Below are 21,371 nucleotides of genomic sequence, written 5' to 3' on the forward strand. Positions count from 1 at the left end.
CCAAGGACTTCCTCTCCCACCTATGCCCAACAATGCCATCCTCCCCTACATATACAGTTGGATCCATGGGTCTCTCCCTATGTGCTCCCAGGCTGATGATTTAGACCCTGGGAGCTCTGGTTGGTTGGTAGTGTTGCTCTCCCCATGGGGCTGCAAACCTTTTCAGCTCCTTCAGTATTCTCTCTCACTCCTCCATTGGGAACCCCATGATCAATTCAATAGTTAGCTGTGAGCATCTGTGAGGTTCTGGCAGACCTCTAAGGAGACAGCTATATCAGGCTCCTGTCAGCATGCACTTCCTGGCATCCACATCAGCATCTACCTTTGGTGACTGCACACGGGATGGAAACCCAGGTGAGACAGTCTCCAGATGACTACTCCTTTAGTTTTTGTCTCACGCTGTGTCTCCATATTTGCTCCCATGAGTATTTTGTAACTCCTTCTAAGAAGTACTGAAGCACCAACACTTTGCTCTTCCTTCATCATGAGATTCATGTGGTATGTGAGTTGTATCTTGGATATTGTAAGCTTTTGGGCTAATATCCAAGTATCAGTGAGTGGATACCATGTGTGTTCCTTTGTGATTGGGTTTCCTCACTCAGGATGATATTTTCTAGTCCTATCCATAACCCTCCAGGATCAAAAAATGGAAGTAGAAACAATAAAGAAATCTCAAAGGGTGACAACCATGGAGACAGAAAACCTAGGAAAGAGATCAAGAGTCATAAATACCAGCATCACCAACAGAATACAAGAGATGGAAGAGAGAATCTCAAATGCAGAAGATACGGTGGAAAATATTGACACAGTTGTCAAAGAAAATGCAAAATGCAAAAAACTCCTAACCCAAAACATCCAGGAAATCCATGACACAATGAGAAGACCAAACCTAAGGATAATAGGTATAGATGAGAGTGAAGATCCCCAAGTTAAAGGGCTAGTAAATATCTTCAACAAAGTTATTGAGGAAAACTTCCCTAACCTAAAGAACAAGATGCCCATAAACATACAAGAAGCCTACAGAACACCAAGTAGACTAGACCAGAAAAGAAATACCTCCCGTCACATAATAATCAAAACATCAGATGCACAAAACAAAGAAAAAATACTAAAAAAGCAGTAAGGGAAAAAGGTCAAGTAACATATAAAGGCAGACCTATAAGAATCACACCAGACTTCTCACCAGAGACTATAAAAGCCAGAAGAGCCTTTACTGACATCATATAGACCCTAAGAGAACACAATTGCCAGTCCAGGCTACTTTACCTGGCCACATCACTATTATCACGTAGATATTTGGAGATATTGAGTCTAAAATCTCAGATGAGTTTAGTTGCATCTTTTCTCTTTGGTCATGGTAAGTACCATTAACAGTATCCATAAACTTGTTAAGCTTATACATCTAATTACAAAAGATTTTAGGAGGGAAGAAGCAATCAATTCCTTCTGGGAAATCAAATCAAATACCTTGAATGTGTGGACTGTACATGTGCACTATACTTTCATAGTCAAATTAGGACATTATATTCAAGGATGTATCATGACAGAGTTCAATTCTGTGACACTCTAACTCAACAAGCTTATATTTGGCTTTTTGTAGTTATAAAAACTCATTTAGTTTGACAGGACACTGTTGTGTAAATTCATGGCAGTGGAATTTCATTTTCCTGATAAGTGCTATAAATGTACATTATATAAGGTTGCTTCTCCTCTGCTATTTTTGAAAGAGCATAGTAAATTCACATAATTTTATTTCTTACTTTCTTTAAGTATTCTTATTTCTTGACAGTCCCTTATGTAACTGTGGAACTTTTGAGCAGGGGGTTATTTTTTATGTATAGTGTTTATTAGAATGTAGTCTGAGAACACTTACATTTTATGTTCAAAACACATTTATTTATGAAATCATCTGAAGTTGACTTGCATAATTTCAACAAGAAAAAAATCTGACATACAACACAATTGTCATTAGAGAAGTCTTATTGCCACATTGAGGAGCCAAGGTTTTTCCTTTTCTTTTCTAATGAAGATCTCAGCACAACATCCATCAAGCAGCCTGGTACTAAGAACACTCCAGCACGGGAAGCCCAAAAGCCTTCTCAGTCATACTCAGAGAATTGAATGTGTTGACTGGCTTGCTGAGTTTTAACCAATCTAATCTTCTCAGCTTTGGTGATTAGCTTTTCTGTGCCTCTTTTCTTTTCCCGAGTTTCATTAAGTTTGGCCTGTCTATCTACCAAAATCTTCTGCCAGTACCTCTGCTTGTGATCACCAGAAAGGACCTCCAGGTTCCAACAGTGCTTCTTTCTATTTTCAGTCTGTGCATTCATGACTGCCTGAGCATCCTCGGGGTTTTGAATCGGGCATGGCATTCAGTATCACCTTCTAGCAAATCAATGTAAACAACTTCTGAGATTGTGGCTAAAATATCCTTGACTTGTTTCCTGCCAGGTAGAGGCTCTGTACCCAAGATCTTTACAATCACTCCATGATTATGGAAAGTACTGAGAAGAGAAAAGAAGAAAAAAAGAAGCAATCACGGGTTAAACAAGTGCTTGCAGATATTGCTAAGCAGGTAGACTTCTGGTTTGGAGATGCGAACCTTCACAAGGACAGGTTTCTGCGAGAGCAAATTGAAAAATCTAGAGATGGATATGTGGACATTTCTCTTCTGGCGTATTTTAACAAAATGAAGAAGCTGACAACTGATGGGAAGCTAATAGCCAGAGCACTGAAAAGCTCATCTGTTGTAGAGTTGGACTTGGAAGGGACCAGAATCAGGAGGAAAAAAAAACCCTAAGTGAGAGAAAAAAGGACGGGGAAGAAAGCACTGTATATGTGGAGTTGCTCCCCAAAAATGTTGCACATAGCTGGATTGAGAGAGTATTTGGGAAATTCGGCGATGTGGTCTACATAAATATTCCACATTACAAGTCTACTGGAGATCCTAAGGGATTCGCCTTTGTGGAGTTTGAAACAGAAGAACAAGCAGCAAAAGCCATTGAGTTTCTGAACAACCCACCAGAAGAAGCACCCAGAAAGCCTGGCATATTCCCCAAGACAGTGAAAAACAAGCCCATCCCTTTCTTAAGAGTATTTTAAGAGAAGAAAAAGAAGAAAAAGAAAAAAGGCAGAATAAAGAAGGAAGAGAGTGTGCAGGCCAAAGAGGCAGCTGTGGACAGTAGCAACTTTGGTGTGTGTAAAGCCATGAAGAGACCAAGGACTGCCTCAGAGGGCTCTGAACCAGAAACCCCAGAAGCTCCAAAGCAGCCTGCAAAGAAAAAGCTGGACAAGGTTGAAACATCAAGCTTACCTGAAGTCAGGGCAGGGAAGAGGGAGAGAAGCAGCGCCGAGGACGAAGACTGTCTAGCCCCAAGGCCAAAAGCAAAGAAAAGAGAACACTTATTATAGATGTTCTATAATTATGATAGAGACTCTGGCACTATAGTCCATTCTTACTGGATCTTTGTGGGACAAAATACAGAGACTTATTTTTTAAAAAGTGATTTAACTTGTCTCAAGATTCTTAAATCACTAGTTTTGCCAATAGTCTAATTCCATCATTTCCTGAATAAATTTGCAGTTCAAACATAGGACGTGGATTTTCTTTCAGAATTACAAAAGATCATTGACTTCTCAAGCTTCTGAGATATCAAGCCATGTTTTTTGGTAGTAATGAAGGAAGAATTGGAGTGATATTCTCTCAAGGCACAAACACTTGTGTCTTACTAATATGCTTGTTTATTGTATGCTTGTGACAATAGTATCTCATTCCAGAGATCTATTTGAGTATGGGTGTTGCCTCAATGTGGAATATGCATGTACAGAAAACATTAAGAAAAAAAAACCCTGAGTATGTAATATGGTCTCAATTCAGGCTATAAATTCATTTCAAATGTCTATGAACTTAAAATGGTTTTATGGAACATGGGGAGAAACAAACTGCATTGAGTTCACTAGTGGATTGAAACTCTGGTCTGTTGTATGCTCTCACCCTTAATGTTATGGCAACTGTTATCTTTATTCTACTCAGTTTCCATATGTTTAGTGAAAATGAAAGCATTCTAGACGCTGCTCATAGGAACAGTTATGGAAGTCAGTGTTAAATTGCCTTGAAAATACAAATGATTTTTAATTCTACTCTGTCATACCTCAAGTAGTACTTGTCATTTGAAGAGATACATCACTTTGCACCTCTCAATAAAGACTTTCTTTATTCTGTAGTGAGACTCTAGGAGAGACAGGGCCTAATTGTTGAAAACTATTTAAATGAATTTGCCTCTGAACAAATGAGAATTTCAGGCACTGAAAAATAAAGCGTTTTAAATGCCAACTTGTGGTTTATATTTTCAGAAAAAAAGTTTTTATAGGTAATTGTTTGTCTCCAGTGAACAATGATTCTCTGTCAGGTGGCCTCATTTTCTCCTAAAATGAGAATGATTTCGCATCTGGGAATTGTGACCTTTCTCTGTTGGAACTGCCAGTTCTTGTAGTCCTGTCCATGTGTCCTACATCTTATCTGACCTGATACAATGCTCTTATAAAGCCAGAAAGTTTTTAAGGATTTTGAAGCTTCATTTTATAGTTTTGCCATGGAAGTCTTGCATTTTGAATCCTTATATTTTACTCCTGATAGTGTTTCAGGTACATGTCAGTTTGAGAGATGAAAAAGAAAAATATTCCTCATCATATAAAATCTTTCTGGCATATGTTAATAACTTATCTGAAAGTTGAGACAGGGTTTAGTAGCCTTTAGATGTATAACATATCTACTTTATTCCTATATTAACAGTAGCTAAATAGCATGAAGGTATTTCAGATTTGTAACCAAAGTTTTAATATTAATTTACTTTAACAGACAAGTTCAGAGATATAGGTAAAATCAAAAATTACATGGTTACTATGTTTATCTATTTAATGGAAGCATTTGAAGAATATTTATCCTTGACATTGTCCCATGTAGTTCACTGAATTGTGGTCAATGGAATAAAAATGTATACATTCAAGGTGAGGTTTTTTTTTTAACGGTTCTCTATTTCTTAAACTCCTCAATTATATTCTCCGTCAAGCATGCAAATTCAGTTAAATGATTAAAAGATAAGATCCATATGTAGACTTTGGACCTAAATTCCTAAACATGGAAATTGCCATTAAGACAAATAAATATCTCTGTTCTCAAGTGTATTGTGATGTAAACTATGAGTTGGAAATTGATGAACGTGGATCCCAGCCCTGTCTACATGGTGCCTTGAGTCAGGATGCTCTTGGGGCTTGCTTCTGTGACTCTGCACCTGGATTCCTTAGAAACCACTGTGAACTCAACTTTGATGATATACCAGTCACCCATGTTTCCATGGAGGTCTGTGTGTGGATGGAGGGAACAACAACCACTGTGTCTGCATGGGGAGTAGATTCACAGGGACATACTGTGAGACTCTGATGTCTCACGGTTGGCCAAAGCCCTGTCACAAGGTTGCAACATGTGAAGATACTGATATAATTGTTACTGCTGGCCTGGATACACAGGTGCCCTGTGTGAGACAGACATAAATGAATACAATAGCAAACCCTATCAATTGGGGAGGGTCAGTACTGAGTTGTCTGCAGAGGATCAATAAGGATACACTGATTTGCATTTCCCTGACGACTAAGGATGCTGAACATTTCTTTAGATGCTTCTCGGCCATTCGAGTTTCTTCCCTTGAAAATTCTTTGTTAAGCTCTATACCCCATTTTTTAATAGGGTAATTTGGTTGTCTGGAGTCTAATTTCTTGAGTTCTTTGTATATACTGGATATTAGCCCTCTATCAGATGAAGGATTGGTAAAGGTCTTTTCCCAATTTGTTGGTTGTCGTTTTGTCCTATTGACAGTGTCCTTTGCCTTACAGAAACTTTGCAATTTTATGAAGTCCCATTTGTCAATTCTCGATCTTAGAGCATATGCCATTGGAGTTCTGTTCAGGAACTTTTCCCCTGTGCCCAAGTATTCGAGGCTTTTCCCCACCTTCTCTTCTATTAGTTTCAGTGTATCTGGTTTTATGTGGAGGTCCTTTATCCACTTAGACTTGAGCTTTGTACAAGGGGATAAGAATGGATCAATTTTCATTCTTCTACATGTTGTCTTCCAGTTGAACCAGCACCATTTGTTGAAAATGCTGTCCTTTTTCCACTGGACAATTTTAGCTCCTTTGTCAAAGATCAAGTGACCATAAGTGTGTGGGTTCATTTCTGGGTCTTCAATTCTATTCCATTGATCTTCCTGCCTGTCTCTGTACCAATACCAGGTAGTTTTTATCACTATTGCTCTGTAGTACAGCTTGAGGTCAGGGATGGTGATTCCTCCAGAAGTTCTTTTATTGTTGAGAATAGTTTTCGCTATCCTGGGTTTTTTGTTATTCCATATGAATTTGAGAATTTCCTTTTCTAACTCTGTGAAGAATTGAGTTGGGATTTTAATGGGGATTGCATTGAATCTGTAGATTGCTTTTGGCAAGATGGCCATTTTTATTATATTAATCCTGCCAATCCATGAGCATGGGAGATCTTTCCATCTTCTGAGATCTTCTTCAATTTCTTTCTTCAGAGACTTGAAGTTCTTGTCATACAGGTCTTTCACTTGCTTGGTTAGATTCACACCAAGGTATTTTATATTATTTGCAACTATTGTGAAGGGTGTCATTTCCCTAATTTCTTTTTCAGTCTGTTTATCTTTCATGTAGAGGAAGGCTACTGATTTGTTTGAGTTGATTTTATAACCAGCCACTTTGCTGAAGTTGTTTATCAGGTTTAGGAGTTCTTTGGTGGAAGTTTGGGGGTCACTTAAGTATATTATCATATCATCTGCAAATAGCGATATTTTGACTTCTTCCTTTCCTATTTGTATCCCTTTGACTTCTTTTTGCTGTCTAATTGCTCTGGCTAAGTCTTCTAGTACTATATTGAATAGGTAGGGGGAGAGTGGGCAACCTTGTCTAGTCCCTGATCTTAGTGGGATTGCTTCAAGTTTCTCTCCATTTAGCTTGATGTTGGCTACTGGTTTGTTGTAAATTGCTTTTACTATGTTTAGGTAGGGGCCTTGAATTCTGAGATTCCATCTCACACCAGTCAGAATGGCTAAGATTAAAAACTCAGGTGATAGTAGATGCTGGCGAGGGTGTGGAGAAAGAGGAACACTCCTCCATTGTTGGTGGGACTGCAAGATGGTGCAACCACTTTGGAAATCAGTCTGGCGGTTCCTCAGAAAATTGGACATAGCATTACCTGAGGATCCAGCTATACCACTCCTAGGCATATACCCAGAAGATGCTCGAACATATAATAAGGACATATGCTCAACTATGTTCATAGCAGCCTTATTTATAATAGCCAGGAGCTGGAAAGAACCCAGATGTCCTTCAACTGAGGAATGGATTCAAAAAATGTGGTATATTTACACAATGGAGTATTACTCAGCTATTAAAAACAATGAATTCGAGAGGTTCCTAGGTAAATGGATGGAACTAGAAATTATCATCCTGAGTGAGGTAAGCCAATCACAAAAGAACACACATGGTATTCACTCACTGATTATTGGATATTAGCCTAGAACCTTGAAATGCCCAAGATGCAACTCACAGGCCACATGAAGCCCATAAAGAAGGAAGACCAAGTGAGGGTGATTCGGTCCTTCTTAGAAGGAGCAACAAAATACTCAAGGGAGCAAATACGGAGACAAAGTGAGGGACAGAAACTGAAGGAGGGGCCGTCTCAAGACCACTCCACCTGAGTATCTATCCCATGTGCAATCACCAAAGGTAGATGCTGATGTGGAAGACAGGAAGTGCATGCTGATAAGAGCCTGATATGGATATCTTCTCAGAGGCCTTCAAGAGTCAGACATACTCAGAGGCAGATGCTCACAACTAGCCATTGAACTGATCATGGGGTTCTCAATAGAGGAGTTAGAGTGAAGACTGAAGGAGCTGAAAGGATTTGCAGCACCATGAGGAGAGCAACAATACCAACCAACCACAGCTCCCAGGGTCTAAACCACCAGCCTGGGAGCACTTAGGGGGGGATCCAGGGCTTCAGCTGAATATGTAAAAGTGGAGGGCCCTGCTGGGCATAGGTGGAAGAAGAGAACCTTGACCTCATGAAGGCTGGATGCCCCAGGGGGTGGGAATTTTGAGGGTGGGGAGGTGGGAGGGGGGGTAGATAGAGGTTACATCCACAGAGAAGAAGGAGGAGGGGCGAGGGGATTGGGGGTTCCGAGGGGTGGTGGGGGATGGGGTAAGGGGACAACACAGGAAATGTAAATAAATCATCCAATAAAAAAAAAAAGAAAAAAAAAGAAAAAAAATATGGATACACTGTTCACCTGCCTTCCTCCTTCAACTACCTGGAAGCTTCAGGCTATATTTCAATCTGTCAGTCTGGATTCACAGACAAGAGTCTAACATAACTGTCCTCTGAGAAACTCCAGCCTGCTGCTGACCAAATATACTGAGACTCACAGCCAAACATTAGAAAGCTCTTGGGAAATTTTATGGAAGACTTGGGGGAAGGACAGAGGAACCCAGAGGGGAAAAGGACTTCACCAGAAGACCAACAAAGTCAACTAAGCTGTAACTTTGGGAGTTCACAGAGACTGAGCCACAAACCAAAGTGCATACAGGGACTGGACCTAGTTCCCTTGGACATATGTAGCAAATATACAACTTTGTCTTTGTTCCCCCAACAACCAGAGTGGGTGCCTAACCTGACTCTGTTGGCTGCCTGTGGATCCTGTTTCCCTAAATGGTCTGTCTTCTCTGACATTAGTGGGAGAGGATGTGCCTAGTGCTGCAGTGACTTGGTGCACCAGAGTGGATTGGTACAGGGAGATGCCCCCTTTCTCAGAGGTAAAGGGGTAGGATGGGGGAAGGGTCTGTGTGATGGGGGTCTGGAGAGAAAGCAGAAGCTGAGATCAGGATGTAAAGTGAATAAATAAATAAATAAATAATGTAAATAAGAACTGAAGAAAAAGAAATATATTGGCTTCTATTTTGAAAAATAATTGTAAAATGCAAACTCTATAATCAACACTAGACACTAGCATTATGTTGAAATTCAATTTGCTTCCTAATATGATGATCATTATTCTCTTTTATTAACTTTTTCTAAATTAAAATGTCATATGAGATCAGGTACTGGGGGGCTAGGGGAAGGACTGAAGCCCTGAGGGCCAGGAGAAAGGATGGAAACAGGCAACTTCAGGAGGTAGGTGGTGGTGGGACCCTCTAGAGTGTACCAGAGACCTGATAGGTAAGAGACTCTCAGGACTCAAAGGGAGGGACCCTAGATGAAATTCCCTACAGTAGGGAGAGGGAACTTGTAGAGCCTACCTCCAGCAAAAAAATGTCAGTGGAGGGTAAGACTTTAATTTATGAGATATTTAGGGTTGTTGTATAATAAAAAGTTTACTTATCTATGTCTAAGTTACAATGCTACCGTATCTGACCTGCCTTCTGTGATCCTCTGAGGCAAGAAACTGCAGTCACTGTCACTTAACACCTCATCCTAAAACAGCAGGAGATAAAGTAAGATTAATTGCTAGAGCCTTTTCCCTTTTGTCCAGATGCCTCTTGATTGTTGGGCTAGGGGGAAGTTTGGAGCAATAAACTTCTATTGAACCAGGAGAAGAGAATAACACTTACAGAAGGAAAAAATTTTACATGTCAATATGCATATAAATTCATATACAGATTCACACATACATATTTATATACTTCCATTCAAACTGGTTGGCTCCAGCTTGCATGCATTCTCTCATTTACATGCTTACACACACACACACACAGTCACATTCTCACAATTACATACTTACAGACCATCCATACTTACATAGGCATATGGAGCAAAAGACCAAACACTTGTGCGGAAAGAACTCACTCATTTAGGATGAAAAATGAGCTACAATCTTTATTGCACAGAGAAAGAAAAAGCTTCTACCCTTTAAGGCTAAATGAATTAAAACCACGATTGTAAGAAAGAAGCTTTGTTCTTCTTAATAAGACTAAGCCTGCCTTGTTATAAAGAAAGGACTTGTTCTATCCCATGGTAAGGAGAAGCCTGCCTGCTCCTCCTGCTCTCTCTGAAGCTTCTTCTTTTCTCCTCTTTCCCTCTGCATTCTGCACATTGCTCTGTTAGTTTTTATGTTGCCTATAGTTTCTAAGTTATTCCACTCTGCATTCTCTTTCTAATCTTGCTCTCTCCTCCTGCTCTAAAGCCACAACAATGTTCTTACTCTCAATGCCTTTTCTCCCAAAGCTATGCCTCTACTTCTAAGTTCTTCTTGAGTTCAGTTCTGCCTAAAAAGTGTTCTGTCTAAAACTTCTCAGCTCAGTTCCCTCTCATAGCTCAGTTCTTCTCAGCTCAGTTCTTCTCAGCTCAGTTCCAACTGTTCTCTTTGTCCTCGGCACTTAAGCATCTTTCAGAATACATGATTACCTGTTACAAAGTTCATCACAAGTTCACACAAAAATCAAATCATAAATTGAAATAGACGTTTACAACAGAGCATGTTTACATGTATATTCACTAGGAGTAATTATCTGACTAAACATCCATCACCTGTCTAGCTCCACAGGTTCATTATAAGTTGAAAACTATAACTAAGTTATTAGTGAAGTTTTGTATAGATAAACCCAGTCAATATTTTATCTTCTGTCCTATCACCTATAATAAATCGTTAGTTCCTTATTTAAGACCTTTGGTTAATTGTTTTGCAACTTCTTGGAATATGCCCTGAGTAGGAGAAAGTCTGATTACTTTCTAAGAGCAATTAACTGTTGACACTTGGGAGACTGACAGAGTTCTCACTGCAGTTTTGACTATCAGAAAAGGACCTAATAGTAGTCTCAATATAAAAGAGTGTAATAATCATTGATATAATTTTAGGAATTCTTATAGGATCATCATTAAGACTTAAGAAGTCATCTATTTGTCTATATAGCATCACTACATCCAATACATCTTCATGGATCTGAAGAGATATGCACCAAATGGATGTGCTATTAGTGATTGTTATATAAGTTTAATAATAACAGGAAAAGCATATTAATAGCAGAAATCTTTCCTAAAAGGAATCCCTTACAGCCTTGCTAAATAAATATGAATCTGTCAAAGATTATATAGTAATCTGGTGCAGGCCATCTCAGGACAATCACCTTCTAGTTATTAGCTTGTCCCATTATGGATCTTGGCATTCATATATATTAATTTAATACTACAACCTTTTAAGGAGGAGCTTAGGGCACGCAATGTATCTTAGCAGTCATGTGAAATACACATATATAAAGGTTGTTTTTATTTTTTTAAAAAAGGAGGGGTTGTAGAAATGGTTCAACAGTTAAGAGTACTTGCTGTTCTTGAAATCGACCTAGGCTCAGTTCCTAGCACCCACATGGAGGCTAAGAACTCTCTCTTAACTCCAGTTCTAGCATGTGTGTGGTGCAGATATAGAAGACAAAATTGATGCAAAAAATTACACAGACACAAAAAATAAAAATAGGTAAATCATAAAAAGAATGAAACAAAACTAGGCAGTCCCTTCATATTGGTCACACTCTTATCCCCACATTCTCTATCCAATACAGTAACCAAAATCAGTCTGATAACCTGAAAATCAGATCCTGTCCATTCTCTGTTAAAAACCATCTCAATGGCAATCCACGCTAAATTTGTTGTCATAACCTCTAAGAACCTACATGATCCCACTGTCTTCTTTCTCTCCAAGTACATACTCCATTACTCTTACAGCACTCTAGCATAGCTTAATTCTCTCTCTTCTGTGCTATCCCTTAAAAACACAGAGACTAGGTATTGGAGAGATAACTGAAAGTTTAAGGGCATGTTTTCTATTATTAAACTATATTTTGTTATATTTTTATTATCCTTTAGAAGCTTGTTTGTTTTGTAATGAGAATCAGAAAGGGAAGAGAGACAAAGAAGAGCTGGGAGGAATAGAGGAAATGGTAACAAATCAGGATATATTATGTGAGAAAATATATTTCCAATTTTAATACATAAAAAAATAAAAAAGAAAACTTGTCACACTCCAAACAAGAGAAAAAAATGGAATTGCTGATGTGTTCAGAAGACACTGGCTAGACATTAGCAAAAGGAAACATGAGAAAGAAACTAAAACTAGTGAATAAATATAAAGACACTGACATGGAGTGATGCCTTTCCTTAAGCCAATGTTTATTCTGTTTTCTCTTTGTTTGGTTGGTTCTTGGAAAGTTCTAAAATAGTTCAATAGACTTGAAGCAATTTAATAAGAAGCACATTTGGAGTTATGTTGATTTACATTGGGGCAACTAACAGAAAGCAAAACAATGTTCAGTTTGAGGTGGTTTTAGTGAGTCATAATTTATATCCAGAAATTTTACCTACTTGGAATATTAAATCTTGTGAGTTGCAAGGCATGTACAGTACACTTTTAGAACATTTTCAGTGCATCAAAAAGTTTCTCCGTGTCCCTTTGTACTTAATCCTTTCTTCCTACACCACATTCTTGGCAGCCAGCAGTTGGTCTATATTTAGTCTGAATTTTTATGAGTTTGACCTTTCTGAAATGTCATACAACTGGTATCTTTTATACATAAATTTTATGGTGAGTATTTTTTATTTAATATAATTGATTTTAAAGTTTCTGTGTTGCTGTATGCCACAATTACTTTTTAAGATAAAATAATATATGTACTTTGTTCGTAGTTGAAAACATGAAACAAAACTGAAGATATTTTAATAATCTTACTATAAAGATCACTAGAATATTAATTTACTCTAAAATATTCACTCCCAGACATTACAGTCAACATCTATACTAATTTCTGTACATTTAGAGATCTTATTTGAAATTTCTTACCTTCACGATGCATCTGTACAAGTGTGAAGACACAGTGCTCCTGAGAATACTAACTGTGGATGTCAGCTGATCAGATTTTTCAGTTTGAGCAAAAAAGAGGGAGAGAGAAAGAGGGTGAGGGAGAGAAAGAGAGGGAGGGAAGGAGAGGGAGAGGGAGAGAGGAGGACTGGGTTATGGTAAATATAATTAATATGAGATAACTATATTACTCAGAATTATCAGCATGGTGAGAAAGGTACAAAATAGATGCAAATGTACAAAAATTAACAAACAAACCAACAGAACTGTATACTGGAATAACTTCCCTTCATAGAATAGGATGTTAAGCATTTAATTTTTATTATTGTGGTTAATACTTGTTTTAGTATTCCCCTTCAAAGTCTTTACATAGTTTTCCATTTTTTAGAAGTTCTCTTTTCTCCTGTGTCTTTACAAATTATAACTACTTTTATATTTTTAAATATTCCTGTTTAATATGTATACCTGGACATATTTTCTTATTACCCAGATTTTGTTTTTATGTTTCTTCTCCTATTATCACAAGCATCTGTATAGTTTACTTTCCTACATTGAGTGTTTATTATTATTACCCTTGATCTTTGTGTTCCAGAATTCCTGGAAGCTTGTTTTTACATGTTTGCCATCATTACCACTACAAAATAATTATTCTATAAGAGGATGCTGTACATACGACTGAGTTGGTCTGGGTAGTTTTCCCTGTCCTTCATATTATTCATCATTTCTTGTTTTGTTTTTTTTTTAAGTTGCAGTATCAGCAAAATGGCTTCCAGTTAAAAAACAATGGTATGGAATCTGATTCCTGGAATTTAGTTCTTGTAATTTCCATGGAAAACACACCTCTACATGTGCAGTTTGAGAGCATACCCCTGACACATACAAATGCACATAAAATATCTGAGCATGTGTGATTTATGTGTACATTCAAGTATGTATTCCTTTGCATGTGAGTGTGAAGACAACAGGTTGGAGTTTGACATTTTGAGTTTTCCCCAATCATTTGTCCACACCTTATTTATTCAGATGGGCTCTCTCCTGAAACTGGAACTCACAGATTAGCTAAACTATCTGGCCAAAGAGGCCCAGAGATGTTCCTGTCTTTACTTCCCTATATGTGTGATTGCAGTAGGATGTAGTCACTGCTATCCTTTTATATATGTATCAGATATCTGAACTCAGGTTCTCATGCTTGTAAGACAATTCCTCTCCCACTGAGATGTCGCCTTGGTTAAATTATCTTCAATATTACTAAAAAAATTATTGTTTCTTCTTTGTTGCTTACTTTGTGTTTGGAAGAAGAATACTAGAAAAGGTGAGAAGGAAGGAAGGAGGAGTGGGGTGAGTGTGGGAGAGAGTTGATTTCCTGGTGTTCATTCCATTTCAGTATCCTTAAATCACCCTGTTAGTTAACCAACTCTTGAAATCACCTCTGTGACATACTGCTTCAATTAACACAACTGTTGTCATCATCCTTTTTCTATTTTCATAACAGATATTTTCCTACCTTGGACTGATTTCCTTTTCAATTAGTCTTCACTTGGCAATTTTCACCTTATAGAGGTGAAACAGACACACAATTGGAATTTGGTTCTTGAATCAATGCTCTTAACCAATAAGCTACATAACATTGTCTTTTTGTATGTAGTTTTAAAATCCCCAGTTGAAAATATATATATATATCTACAAGAATCCCTAATTTTCATTAAAATATGTAACACCAGTACAGAAAATCCATAAAGATAGATCATTAGTTCTTGTATCTTCAGGATGTTTCTATGTGTGTTCATAGAACCATTTTTGGTTTTGTTTCAAGCCTTGCTGTTACTGTAGATTATTATCTTTGCTTTGTTTTCATTTAAAAGCTGCAACAGAGAAGAGAAACCTCATCTTAATCAGTTACCTATAAAATAACTGCAGAACATTTGGTTCTTGACTGGTTTTAGAAATGCAAGGAAATGAAGCCTTTTCAATTTTAAATCCATTGAATACGAGTAAACTTAAGCTAATTGTACTTTAAGGAGGCAGAGAGATTTGTTCATGTTTAAATGTTTTTAAAACTAAAGCACATTCATTTGAAAAGTGTTTGGAAATCCGAAACACAATTTGTTTCCCATGACAGATGTTTTCCCTTCTGAGTTTCATTCTCACAGATATGTCAGAAACGTTCATTCCTAAATAGAATGACTAGAGAACAAATGAATCCTTAGTGGCTACTCTCTTGAAAACTTTCAAAAGTATCTGGTTCACTTTACTGCAGGGTGGGTCCTGTACAATCCATGATGAATCAATGAATCATTAGCTATTCTTTTTACATACAGATATTGAAGGGTCACATTTATTCTTCTGCTCAATGTTTTTATCCAAATGTATTCTGGACAAGAAGACACAGGGTGGACAGTCTATGAAGCTTATGTGATAAAGAAAAATAAAAGTCATATCTAATGAATTTTCCCTCTGCAATACAGAATAGTCCAGGCTAATGAAGTGTGATAAGTCTATAAAACAGACATGGCTTGCATTGTGGGAGAGACCTTTATTAACCTAATGATTTTCCTCAATTATTGTCTTTGTCTTTTTCAGTGGAAATCTATCTAGACTTAGGTGTGTAGCCAAGCATTCTATCCTTTGACACCCATTAGCCTTCCATGTCTCATATCTGTTCATAAACCAATGTTAATGTTATTTTAAAAAGTCCACTATCCATTTTAACTTATAATAAATAATACTCTGGGAACAAATTGTATATTTTTATAGGACAATTTATGTAACTACTGGCTTGCAAGCAAAAGGCATACAAGTGAAATAGTCGTAAGAAGATAGGGAAATACAAGGAAAGTGAGAAGTTTCATGAGACTGGAAAACAGGAATCCAGCTGGGCTTAAGGGAGTAACATCCAAATACTGTGAGGATTTGTTAACTTATATCTCTCCTTTTCCCTTGCTTATAGCTTTGTTCTTTCTCCACATGGTTGAGCAAATGCCTCTTTGTAGTTCCTGAATTTTTATAGGACATTCCTCAAGAGAGGGTAACTTTATTCTTTACCTTCCAAGTTCTATTTGCACACAATGTCCTCATCTTGGTTTGGTTAACTATGCAATATTAAACTTTACACCCATATTTTGGTGTATAGAATGTCTATACTCTCAGTATCAGTATTTATAGGTAGGAAGTTCTAAGGCAAACCAGGTATAAAATAGGGAGGTATACACATGCACATAAATATATATGCACTTATAATTTATATAATATTTATGATGATTTTCATTTATGTAAATTAATCTTACATAGCATAATAAGTTTCTCACTTACAAAAATGATATTATTTATATACTGTTAAAATATTTCTAGCAATGAAGTACTTTGCTACCACTTGAAGTAGTACTTAGATACTTGAAAAATATTGTTGGCTTGTTTTTCTTATATAAGTCAAATTTCTTATTTGATAGCTTAGAACACTGAAAGGCCACCAAAGAAAATGTGGTATGTGTAAATATGCTTGAGGCTGTATTCATCTTGATTTTAAATAAGTTGTAGCATAAGATTAGAAATTAGAATGACTCCATGCATCTTTCAGAAAATGCCTGAGGTATTGTTGAGATTTTTCTGAGGCAAATCAGACAAATGTTTTTGGCATTGATTGGGATAAATAGAGAAAAGCAAACAACAATTAGTAGATAGTATAAGTTTAGGTCACTCTGCCTTAAGTTACTATAAACAAAACAAAACAAAACAAAACAAAAAACAGTGGCATTTCAGACTGGGCCTTGCCCTGACAGCTTCATATTGCAAGAAGCTTCTGATTCCATTTTGTGGGTGGAAGATGACTTAAACATGAGTAGATACATGAATGACACTGGCACCATCAACAATGCTCAGTGTAATAAATGAGTAATTCTCAGGAATGAAGAGAATGCCACTATATAAATTATTAGGATGAACTGACATTTTGAGTCACATATGTGTAATAAAATCATGTAAGATAAACCAGGCCTGAGAACTACTTTGAGACAGAGCCAAGGAAGATATAATTTTCTCACCTGAGCCCCATAAAGATGTGGATCCCTTGTGTTACAATAATGTTGGCCCCCACTGATATATCCTCTGGCTATCCGCTAAACAAGTTGAAGACCAACAGGAAGAGAGTTTCTCTCAAAAGACTCCTAGCTAGTAGCTTATCTCACCTTCCATACTTTCATTTCTATCAACTTCTCTGCTTTTCGGGATCTCCAAACCTTTTGAACTCTTCCATGGCACACATACACTCACACACACACACACACACACACACACACACACACACACACGCACTGTATGCTCAGAGAGTTAATATTGGCAAGTAAAATTTTAATAAAATAAGTTTTGTTGGTCTTAATCAGAATTATTAAGGAAAGTGCTGTCATTGAACTGCTATACTTTGGGAGTTGATTACTATTGAGCAAATTCTGAAACTGTGTAAAGATCCAAATTTATTTATCTATGTTTTAAAATTCATTTTATATCCCAATCACAAACTCCTCCCTCCTGTCTTCCCACTTCCACCCTTATAACACCCCCGCATTGTGTCCTTCCCTTCTCTGAGAAGGGGAGCCTCCCTTGGGTACTACCCTTCCTAGGGACATCTAGACACGGTAAGACTAGGCACATCCTTTCCCCCTTGAGGCTCTATTAGGCAGTCCAGGATAGGGGGAAGAGGATCCAATGGCAGGGAACAAGTCAGAGACAGCCTCTGCTCTTCTTGTTAGGGGACTCACATCAAGAACAAATTGTGCATCTGCTACAAGTATGTAGGGTCTAGATGTAGCTCCAGCATGCCCCCTGGGTTCACAGCCAAGGCTCTTTCAGTCCCCATGTTCCCAAGTTAGTTGACTCTGTGGGTCTTCTTGTGGTATCCTTGACCCATCCAACTTACTTACTTCCTTTCCCCACTCTTCCATAAGACTTCCCAGACTCTGTCTCATGTTTAGCTATGGATCTCTGCAACTGCCTCCATCTACTGATAGATCAAGCAGCTCAGGAGGCAGCTATGTTAGGTCCCTGTATGTAAGCATAGCACAGTATTGTTAATAGTGTCAGGGGATGGCCTTCTCACATGAGATGAGTCTCAATGAGGATATAGAAACAAAGGTGGCCACCGTCTGTAGCCTAGCAGGACTTCGAGTGGAGGGATGGAGACATCATTCCACCCACAAAACCTTCAACCAAAAATTTGTGTTGCTACAAACATCTGCAAGGATATAGATGGAACAGAGACTGACAGAACAACCAACCAATGACTGTCTTAACTTGAGACCCATCTCGTGCCTATTTTTTTCTCATAAAACACATTCAGGACAATGTAAATTTTACAGTATTCTAAAAACACAATGAGAATAGGTCAAATATGAAAATGATATTAAGTAAATGGTATTAATATTTAATAGATTTTCATTTTAGAGAAATTGTTAAGCATACACTTGAAATGTTTCTACTTACAATATATAATCACAGTATTTTAAATAAAGATTCATAATTCATAAACACTTGCAGATGACTTATTCATACAGGACTTGGTTCAATGTGTTTATTGTCATTTTCATTCTAAATTTCTCCTTGTATATTGCTTATATTGTATAATTCAATCAGGAGAGCATTAAGACCCTCATTTGAATTTTGTGAAAAGGCCCTGCAATTTTCAGTGTCAGTTTTGTGGTTTAAAACAAATACATTTGCAAAATGTAGAATGAGCAGTGGAAATTGAATTAAATATCTCACAAATCAGCAGTTTATAAGACAGATTAAGATTTGGTTTTCCTTAAAATATGTCTAATATTTTCAAAAATTCAATGGATAAATCTGTATTATACATAAAATATATAAGCCAAATTTTCATTAACTTATAAATAATATCAATGGTCTTATGCTTTTCATTATTCAGTATACACTTCTAGATTTTTTACATTAAATTTTTACTTAATATATTTTGACTGTGATTTCCCATCCCCCAATTAATCTCAGATTTTCTTCACTTCCCTAGTTTCCAGCTTTATAATTTTTCTCCCTCTCTAACCAATAGTTTCTTATGCTAGTTTAATGTTGAAAAATTCAAGAGGTCAAATTATGTGTAGAATTTTTATAACCACTTTAAGAAGTGAATATTTTTAGAAATTCTTATCAAACAAGTGAAGTTACCTGCAGGACCATTCATCATTAACATGCTCCAGTTCCAGAGGCAACAACTACTCTTAAGTATGAATTTCAATATTTAATTCATGTAATAAATGAAGGGAATGAGAAAATCATTGTCCTAACACAGCCTTAAAATCAGAGCAAAAATTAAGATGAATTTCATTTAGTCATATATCTTTTATAACTTCAAGGAAATGATGAATACTGTATCAAATACATTCTTTTAACTTTTGTCTATGTAATTTATATGCCCATTGCTCCCAGTTTTCTCTTATTCCTCAATTCAAAGGGAACTAAGTACAGCATCTTCATTTCCATTAACCATTGAATCAAAGCCAATTACCTTTTGGAATTAGGAAAAACACATTTGATATATGTCTCTTAGCCATGATACATCTTTGCAGCTTGTAAATGCTTATAGGCAAGTTTCATACACATGGTTATTTCAGTCTTGCTTTCTGACAAATAGATAAGACAAATATTCATATAAGGCTCAAGTTAAGTGACTTATTCAAAGACTTATTTGTTTCTATGTTATGAAAGTTCTCAATAACTTAAACCTAGAGAATTATTTTCAAACCCAAATTCAGTAGTTTTTCTTTCATTGTGTGTGTGTGTATGTGTGATATTTATATATACAATGTATACGGTCCCATTAATGTAAAAATGGAAAATAGTTACAAGAATACAAACCAATGTCTTTTTACCACTGAATGTAGAACCTCAATATCAGTGTTCTCAGAAACACTTATAGGTAGTTTTTTTTTTAAATGAAGCTGAACAATACTGTTTTCTGTTTTATGCAGCATTAGAATGGTATGTTCGGTTAAATAATAACTTCACATTTTTAGATTTTTATTGTCAAGATGAAGATATCTGTATCAGCATAATTACCCACCATTTTTAAACTGATGTTGAAATCTATTTGATGGTCTGTAAATAGTGTCCACACTTAATGTATATATAATTTACTGCCACTTATGTAATTGCCTATTTTTATTACCAATGTCAATTTGCCTGACTGAGGATACTGTAGCAATTTTTTGCATTTGGTGGTAGAATAATACATTTATTATAAGATAGGTGATCAGATAGTGGTGGAGATTCAGTCTCTAAAGGGCCTTCTTGCCTGAAGGCTGACCTAGGGGCCAGTTATGGAGAAGATGAGTGATCTCAGACATGTGGGCACCTTCTTGCAGGCAAGATTTTATGGCCAACTGATGCACCCCTGATCAAAATCACTTACTCAGGATCATGATGTTTCTTAGATATTCAAATCTCAAGGGAAAAAAAGACCATTATTTCCTCAGGCCATTCTTGTCACCGATTAGTTTGCCTGAGTTCATGCAGTTACTGATGTATTAAACTATGATCAGGTTAGAGGGTGCAGATGCCCAGAGGCTCTCTTGTTGATCACCAAACTCATAGAAATAAAAGAAAATAACTTCAGGAAAATTAATATGAAACATAATGGTCAGGTCAGCTTAAATAAGAATTGAGTTCACCATCTGTCCTCAGTATTCTAGGAAAGGAGATGACATCCACATTCTAAGTTCTATAGCAAAGAAATAAACAGAGACTGACAATTGTGGCTATTTTTGATGCTCACAAGGTAAGTGAAGTTTGGGTGGCAATTACATACTTATATATAGTTAGTGTTGTAAATGAATTAAGTGCTTTAAATCAACCATTCATCAACAGAGGAATTAGCAGTGACTAGAAAGTGTCTTCAAACCAGAGTGTATGTACTTCTCGAGAGACTTATCTGCCACTCATTTTCTTTTCTTATATGCATAGAAATCTCACATGCCTCTTTACATATGCTTTATGACATAATTTATCACTTAAAATAAAATAAATATTACAGAACAACTGATTTTTATAAGAAGTGGGCATCATTTAGAACATAAACATGCATAAAATGATGCCATAAATATGTAGAAAGAAAAATGATTATGCATTGCTTTGGAGGGAACAATTTTTTAAGTGAGTATAGTTAGTGCTTTTGTGGAATCACCCATTTATGATACTGATCTATACTTATTATTAAGGGCAATCACATTTTTTTCAAATCTGACAAGCCTAAAAATGAGCTCATGTGATTTAGCTGTCCTTGTATTATACATGTTGCTTAACACAGTGTGATTAATTTGAAAGGTTGAAAATTGTGAACAACCACATTCCAGATGTTCAAAATATAGTTTATACCTAGTCTAAACCTGATAGAAACTATGATGTGAATAATGACATAAATTCTATTATTATTAGAACTATCTTTCAGAAATGCTTGCAATATAA

The 21,371-nt window shown here is 36.7% G+C and overlaps 1 pseudogene; it reads left to right on the forward strand.

Moving 5' to 3' along the window:
- The first annotated feature begins 2,488 nt into the window (after window positions 1-2,488).
- On the forward strand, window positions 2,489-3,411 carry LOC114609742 (annotated as a pseudogene).
- The last annotated feature ends 17,960 nt before the right edge of the window (window positions 3,412-21,371 follow it).

The sequence above is a fragment of the Grammomys surdaster genome, unplaced genomic scaffold (assembly GCF_004785775.1).
Source record: "Grammomys surdaster isolate TR1022 unplaced genomic scaffold, NIH_TR_1.0 125982, whole genome shotgun sequence".
In the NCBI taxonomy this organism is placed as follows: Eukaryota; Metazoa; Chordata; class Mammalia; order Rodentia; family Muridae; genus Grammomys; species Grammomys surdaster.